Source organism: Coregonus clupeaformis, chromosome 18, assembly GCF_020615455.1.
Source record: "Coregonus clupeaformis isolate EN_2021a chromosome 18, ASM2061545v1, whole genome shotgun sequence".
NCBI classification, from domain to species: Eukaryota; Metazoa; Chordata; class Actinopteri; order Salmoniformes; family Salmonidae; genus Coregonus; species Coregonus clupeaformis.
Genome location: NC_059209.1, coordinates 24,707,318 through 24,715,780, shown reverse-complemented (window position 1 = coordinate 24,715,780; position 8,463 = coordinate 24,707,318).

Sequence of the window (8,463 nt, the reverse complement as noted above, 5' to 3'; positions counted from 1 at the left end):
GGCCTGTTCCTGTTCCTCGCACCAAGCCAGTGGTGCGCGTCGCCAGCCCGGTCCGGCCTGTTCCTGTCCCTCGCACCAAGCCAGTGGTGCGGCCGCCAGCCCGGTCCGGCCTGTTCCTGCCCCTCGCACCAAGCCAGTGGTGCGCGTCGCCAGTCCGGTACGGCCCGTTCCTGCTCCCCGCACCAAGCCAGTGGTGCGCGTAGCCAGCCCGGTCCGGCCTGTTCCTGTCCCTCGCACCATGCCAGTGGTGCGCGTCGCCAGCCCGGTCCGGCCTGTTCCTGTCCCTCGCAACAAGCCAGTGGTGCGCGTGCGCCAGCCCGGTCCGGCCTGTTCTGCCCCTCGCACCAAGCCAGTGGTGCGCGTCGCCAGTCGGTACGGCCCGTTCCTGCTCCCCGCACCAAGCCAGTGGTGCGCGTCGTCAGCCCGGTCCGCCCGTTCCTGCTCCCCGCACCAAGCCAGTGGTGCGTGTGTGCCAGTCCGTCACGGCCCGTGCCTGTTCCACCGGTGCCTGGTCCGGCACCGGTCAGCTGCTCCACTCCGAGCCAGAGCAATCCGCTCCACCGGGTCCGGTCCAACTCCAGTCAGCGGATCCACTCCGGAGCCAGAGCAATCCGCTCCACCGGGGTCCAGTCCAGCTCCGGTCAGCCGCTCCACTCCGGAGCCAGAGAAGTCCGCTCCACCGGTGCCCAGTCCAGCTACCGTCAGCGGCTCCAGTCCGGAGCCTGTGCAGTTCGATCCACCGTCGTCGGGTCCAGCTCTAGTCAGCGGTGCCAGTCCAGACCCAGACGTCAGCCCCTCTCCAGGTTCGGGGTCTCCCACACCAGGGTCCAGACAGGACTTGGTACATCGTGGGAGGAAGGAGAGGGGAAGCAGCGCGCCGAGGTCAAGACCAGACCAGGGACGCAACAGGGAGGTGGAGAGAAAGTGGTGGTCACGCCCGGAGCCGGATCCGCCTCCGAGGCGGAATGCCCACACGACCCCTACCCTGTTATGTTTATGTGGAGCGGACGGAGTCCGCACCTTTGGGGGGGGGGGGGTACTGTCACGCCCTGACTCAGGGGACGTTTAATTGTTGAGTCAGGGTGTGGATATTCCGTGTTGTGTTGTTTTCTATGTTTAGTTCTAGATCGCTTAGATCTATGTTGTTAGGTGGTTCCCAATCAGAGGCAGCTGTAGCTCGTTGTCTCTGATTGGGAACCATACTTAGGCAGCCGTTTGGCACCAGTCTGTGTGGGATCTTGTTCTGTATAGGTTTGTTTGGTGTAACCTTAAGACTTCACGTATCGTTTGTTTGTTGTTTTGTCGTGTGTCTAATCGTTTAATAAAATGTACGCTTATCACGCTGCGCCTTGGTTCCACCAGTCATTAAACGATCGTGACACCGATCCCATCAACATCTGCAGAGGCATCAACATCAATCTCAGCATCAGGAACTAGTGTAAGTCACCCACTAAAATCTTATTAATATCTACTAAATCTTTCCATGACTCCATGATGAGCAAAACATTTACTGGAGCCAGGCATAAACATGGTCTGTGTGTGTTTTGTTGTCATAATTAGTGTGTTTACAAGTAGGCTACAACTTCTACAGTACATTTGTTTTCTCTGTATTATGGAGGCTTAGTTGATTGTTCATGCAAGGCTTGAAGTCTAAATTGGAGAAAATTAGGTATTAGTAAAGAGGGGATGGTGTGGTGACTGACTGGGGTGGGTATTGTGTGTGAAGGTTAGTATGCATGCTCTATTGACATGAGGGCGGTGGGTGGATATAGTACGTTGTTTGAGTGTGTATTGATGGGGGAAATGTTGTACAATGTTGGCTAATCACTGACTACTGTGTGTCCGGCAGACTAATCCTGCTACTGATGACAATGACCTTGACACCAGCTTTAGTAGTACACAGCCTGTAGACCCATTAGATGAAAGCTTTCAGCTTGGAATAAGCTCAAGCTTAACATCATCTGACTTTGAAACAAGCCAGGACAGCCAAAGGTACAGTACCAGTCAAAAGTTTGGACACACCTACTCATTCAAGGGTTTGTCTTTATTTTTACTATTTTCTAACCAAAAAAGTGTTAAACAAATCCAAATATATTTTATATTTGAGATTCTTCAAATAGCCACCCTTTGCCTTTATGACAGCTTTGCACACTCTTGGCATTCTCTCAACCAGCTTCACCTGGAATGCTTTTCCAACAGTCTTGAAGGAGTTCCCACATATGCTAAGCACTTGTTGGCTGCTTTTCCTTCACTCTGCCGTCCGACTCATCCCAAACCATCTCAATTGGGTTGAGGTCGGGGGATTGTGGAGGCCAGGTCATCTGATGCAGCACTCCATCACTCTCCTTCTTGGTAAAATAGCCCTTACACAGCCTGGAGGTGTATTGGGTCATTGTCCTGTTGAAAAACAAATGATAGTCCCACTAAACCCAAACCAGATGTGATGGCGTATCGCTGCAGAATGCTTTGGTAGCCATGCTGGTTAAGTGTGCCTTGAATTCTAAATAAATCACAGACAGTGTCACCAGCAAAGCACCCCCACACCATAACAGCTCCTCCTCCATGCTTTACGGTGGGAACTACACATGCGGAGACCATCCGTTCACCCACACCGCGTCTCACAAAGCCACGGCGGTTGGAACCAAAAATCTCCAATTTGGACTCCAGACCAAAGGACACATTTCCACGGTCTAATGTCCATTGCTCGTATTTCTTGGCCCAAGCAGGTCTCTTGTTATTATTGGTGTCCTTTAGTAGTGGTTTCTTTGCAGCAATTCGACCACAAAGGCCTGATTCACAGTCTCCTCTGAACAGTTGATGTTGAGATGTGTCTGTGACTTGAACTCATTTATTTGGGCTGCAATTTCTGAGGCTGGCAACTCTAATGAACCTATCCTCTGCAGCAGAGGTAACTCTGGGTCTTCCATTCCTGTGGCGGTCCTCATGAGAGCCAGTTTCATCATAGCGCTTGATGGTTTTTGCGACTGCACTTGAAGAAACTTTAAAAGTTCTTGAAATGTTCCGTATTGACTGACCTTCATGTCTTAAAGTAATGATGGACTGTCGTTTCTCTTTTCTTATTTGAGCTGCTCTTGCCATAATATGGACTTGGTCTTTTACCAAATAGGGCTATCTTCTGTATACCCCCCCTACCTTGTCACAACACAACTGATTGGTTCAAACGCATTAAGAAGGAAAGAAATTCCACAAATTAACTTTTAAGAAGGCACAGCTGTTAATTGAAATTCATTCCAGGTGACTAGGCTGGTTGAGAGAATGCCAAGAGTGTGCAAAGCTGTTATCAAGGCAAAGGGTGGCTATTTGAAGAATCTCAAATATAAAATATATTTGGATTTGTTTAACACTTTTTTGGTTACTACATGATTCCATATATGTTATTTCATAGTTTTGATGTCTTCACTATTATTCTACAATGTAGAAAATTGTAAAAAAAAAAGAAAAATAAAGAAAAACCCTTCAGTGAGTAGGTGTGTCCAAACTTTTGACTGGTGTAGTATATGTATAAAAGCACCTATATCCTCTTGAGAAAACAAATTCACAAGTACACTAAACTGTCTGCAAGACAAGTGCTCCTCAAACTTTTCACACCTTTGCAGTCAGTTCTTTGGCATGGGGGAGAGGGGCTGTTAGTTTACTTTTCTAGCCTAATCACTCTATTGTTGGCAGTGCTTGTCTACTCAACAGCACAACTGTAGGTGCTCGTACACAACAATACACGACTAGACTGTCTACAAGTCCGCCTCAAACTTTTCACATCTTTGCTAACAGCCCATCTCAATGCCCCATTAGTGTAACAAAACACATACCGTCTACTGTACCATTTTTTGTTTACAGATGAACATGGTTTATTGTATGGTTACACATCCTCATGATCAGTCTTCATGTCTTTCCAGGAGACTTGCAGCACAAGCAAATCTTCTGCAAGAGGTCGAAGTAGTGGGTGGTGAAGAAAGTGTACGAGAAGGCTTGTCCACCTGGCTATGGAGTGCAGAAAGGACCAGACGGTTGTCTACAAGGAGCCAGAGTCACAGCCCCCCAAATCCAACATCTCTGCCAACATTGCCACAGCGCCAAAGCTTGCTAAACCAGCTGCCATTACCCAACACAAGAAGAGGTTCACCAGCTGAAGAACATTCTGGAACCTGCCTGGAACATTCAACCAACACAACATCCATATTCAGTTAGAGTGATGTTTTAGTATATTTTTACATTTTAGTCATTTAGCAGACGCTCTTATCCAGAGCGACTTACAGTTAGTGAGTGCATACATTTTCATACTGGCCCCCCGTGGGAAACGAACCCAATACCTTGGCGTTGCAAGTGCCATGCTCTACCAACTGAGCTACAGGGGTCTACAGGGGACGTAGAATGAACTAGTATGCTCACAAATGCGTTGTGGTATAGATATTGCTAGCTGTTGTACATATTGTAATGACCTGGCTAGATCATAAATGAACAATTGTCCAGACAGAGGTTTGAGTTTACGAATTCCCGGTTTATTAACCAAACTCAACACAGGCTACTATTTGGCCGTAGCCCACGCCAAATAAATCAAGGATACCCATATAAAACAACCGTGACCACCTCGTTAAGACCTTGTTTGGCAGATAGCAGGTTGACTGGCATGTCGGACCCCGCAAACACTGGGTACTGGTAAGTACAACACAAACAACGAACAGCATAACACATAACACACAGCTCATAACCCCCCTCCCCCCACAAAGTCCCTCATCCCCGAGGGAACAAACAAAGTCTCTGAAGCGACCCGTAGGTCTCCTTTGCCTGCTTGGCCTTGATGGTCGCAGAGTGTCCAGATGTGGAACAGGGGGCTCAATCCGTGGCAGGGGGCTGCCCCTCTGGGGCCCAGGGGATGAAGGCAGGGACATGGGGGACAAGGATGAAGGAACGGGGAATAGAGTCCGTGGCTCCGGGGAACCACGCAGTGACACAGGGAGGGAGACTGGGTGAGTGGGCTGTCTGGAGCCTTGTCTGCGGCGCCTGGGGGTGGGTGCTTGGGGAATGTCATTACCAGAGAGGGGAATTGTGGGGGTCCTTGGGGTTTGGGGAGAAGAGGCCCCTCTGTATGGGGCTAACCTGTCCCGGTGCAGTGCCACCTTTCTCCCCCTGGGAGAAAGCTGCACCCGGTACACAACCTCCCCTACCCTCTCCAGGATGCTGCAGGGCCCCACCCAGTGGCTGTCCAACTTGGGGCATCTGCCTTTCTTTCTCAGGGGGCTGTAGACACAGACCAGCTCCCCAGCCACAAAGTGCCTTCCCCGGGTGTGCACATCATAGTTCCTCTTCTGCCTAACACCTGCATTCACCAGCTGCTCTCTGGCGAAGGTGTGGGCTGTCTCCATGCGGTCCTGAAGTCTCCGGGCATACTCCGGCCCCGGGGGAACAGGAGTGCTATCCAGGGGCTGACCAAACACCATCTCTGCAGGGGTGCGGATCTCTCTCCCCAGCATGAGGAGGGCAGGCGTGCAGGAGGTGGAGTCTTGGACAGCGGAGCGGCCTCCCATGAGGACCATGGGCAGGTGCTTGTCCCAGTCATGCTGGTGTTTGGCAGAGACGATGGCCAGCTGCTGTCCAAGCGTTTTGTTGAAGCGCTCCACAAGGCCATCACTTTGAGGATGGAGAGGAGTAGTGCGGGTCTTGTGCATACTCAGCCTCTCACACATGGTGGCGAACACACGGGACTCAAAGTTTCTGCCTTTGTCGCTGTGGATGGACTCCACAGCTCCAAACCTGCTGAACATCCCCGCTGTCAGGGCGTCAACGATGGTCTCTGCCTCCTGGTCAGGCAGAGAATAGGCCTCGGGCCATTTTGTGAAATAGTCCATGGCCGTAAAATAGTCCATGGTGGGGAATGGCCCAATTACATCCACTCCCACCCTCTCAATGGGAGCCCCAACTGGGAACTGTTGGAGCTGAGCATGAGAATGGCCTGGAGGGCCCTTTCTCGCTGTGCAGTTGTCACAGCGGCGGCAAAAGTCCTCCACATCCCTCTTGTGCTGCCCCCAGTAAAAGCCCTGACTGAGGCGGGTTTTTGTGACCCCAAAGTGTCCAGTCCCCACCCCCCCATGAGTGCTCTGGAGCACAGCCTCCCGCAGTGCTTTTGGGACCACCACCTTCCACCTCTCCTCTCCTGTAGCTGGCTCCTTCCATACCTGCTCTCCGCTCACAGTGGTGGCACCCGTCTGCAGTACAGGGCCGACAGGACATGGCGTCGGTGTTGGAGTGGTGTGCCCCTGCCCTGTGCACCACTGTGAAGTTGTGCGCCTGAAGGTCCTCCAACCAGCGTGCAACCTGCCCCTCTGGCTCTTTGAAAGACATGAGCCACTGAAGAGCAGAGTGGTCAGTCCTTACAGTAAAGGGCAGGCCACCCAGATAGTACTTGAAGTGTTTGATAGAAGCCACAACAGTGAGGAGCTCCCGCCGGGTGACACAGTAGCGGCACTCATGTTTGTTGAATGTTTTGCTGAAGTACGCTACCACTCTCTCTCCTCTGGCCCCACCTGGGCCAGCACCCCACCCATGCCCACATTGCTCGCGTCTGTGTCCAGGATAAAGGGCAAGGTGAGGTCAGGGGGGGCAAGCACGGGGGCCTCGGTCAGTGCACGTTTGAGGGTGTTGAAGGCCTCCTCGCACTCCATTGTCCAAGTGAAGGCCTTGTCCTTCGGCAGCAGGCGGTTCAGGGGAGCAGCAATGCTTGAGAAGCCCCGTACAAACCTCCTGTAGTACAACGCCAGGCCCAGGAAGCTCTTTAGCTGATGCTGGTCGGTGGGGGTGGGCCAGTCTTGGACAGCCCCCACTTTGTGGCCCAAGAAGGACACTTCTCTTCTCATGAAGTGGCACTTCTCAGGGTGGAGCTTCAGGCTTGCGGCAGCCACCCTCTCCAGCACAAGCTGTAGCGCCCCCAGGGCTGACTGGAAGGAGCTGCCATGGGCCAGGATGTCGTCGAGGTATACCAGACACTCCTGTCGGGGGATGCCATCCATTAGCCTGTCCATCAAATGCTCAAAAGTAGCTGGAGCATTGCACAGGCCGAAGCACGGGACCTTGAACTGCCAGTGTCCTCGGTTAGTGGAGAACGTAGTTTTGGCTCTGGCCTCTGGGGAGAGGGGCACCTGCCAGTAGCCACCACGGAGGTCTAGTGAGGAGAACGAGGAGAACCCGCTAACCAGGTCCAGTGACTCATCGATGTGTGGTATGGGGTATGAGTCCGTCCTGGTTACCTCATTCAGCCGCCTGTAGTCCGCACAGGACCTCAGCTTGCCCCTCTTCTTAGGAACCATGATGACTGGTGCCGCCCAGGGGCTGTCTGAGGGCTCGATGAAGTCTGCCTGCTGCATCTCCAACACAGCCTTGTCTGCCGCCTCCTGGCGTGCCAGCGGGATACGGCGGGGACGCATCTTGATGGGCCGAGCATCACCTGTGTCGATCTCATGCTGCACCAGATGAGTCTGAGCCACTCAGCGCAAAGCTGTCTCTGAATTCAAACAGCAACTGCCACAACCGTTCCTGCTGCTCGGGGTCAAGACCAACACAGTTCCTCTCCCATATCTCCCTTACTGCAGACAGCATCCTCTCCTCTCCCATCTGGGGTAGCTGGGCTGGGGGGTGTGGCCTGGGCTCACAGAGGGATGTGTTTTGGAGGTAGCTGGGGGAATGTAACACACAGCTGTAGGTGACAGAGGGGCTGGGGAAAAGTCACACACAAATGTGGGGGAGGGGGGCCAACCAAGAGTCTCTGCTGCTTTAACTGTTGGATTAAGGGGGTTGTTGGGTTGTGTGAATGTAACATTAGGGGGGGGCATGGTGACTGCCGGCCCTACCTGGAAGCTCAGTGTGCCCCCATTTAGGTCTAACTGGCAGCCTGTGCTCCTAAGAAAGTCCAACCCCAAGATACAAGGGTCCTGCACAGCCTCCACCCATACAGGATGACGCACAGTCCTGCCCTCTACTGTCAGAGTCATTATTCCCTTCCCTTTCATGGGTGCCAGCTCACCTGTGACTGTGCAGAGCTGCACAGTTGTGGGCTCAAACTGAGTCCAACCTGGCACAATATCCGGCCTCACCAGGGTTACTGTGGACACATTGTCCACCAGGGCAGAGCAGGGCACCCCCTCCACAGTGACAGGGACATGACATAAGTCCCCAACACAGGTCCGACCCACCACAACAACAGGCTCCATCCACTTGCACTCGCCTGCTTCTGGGGGGCGTGGAGCCTTGCTCCCCCGTCCGTGCCGGTGGGCTCCTCCTGGCGATGGTGGTGGTAGGGAAAGAGAGCCAGGGGTCCGCACTGCCCCATCTATGCGGACCCCGAGCCATTTCCCTGAACTCTGAGGTACATGGGGCAATCCCGGCGCAGATGGCCTGGCTGGCCACACCCCCAGCAGACCATGGGAGCAGGGCATGTGTTGCGTGCCGCTTGTA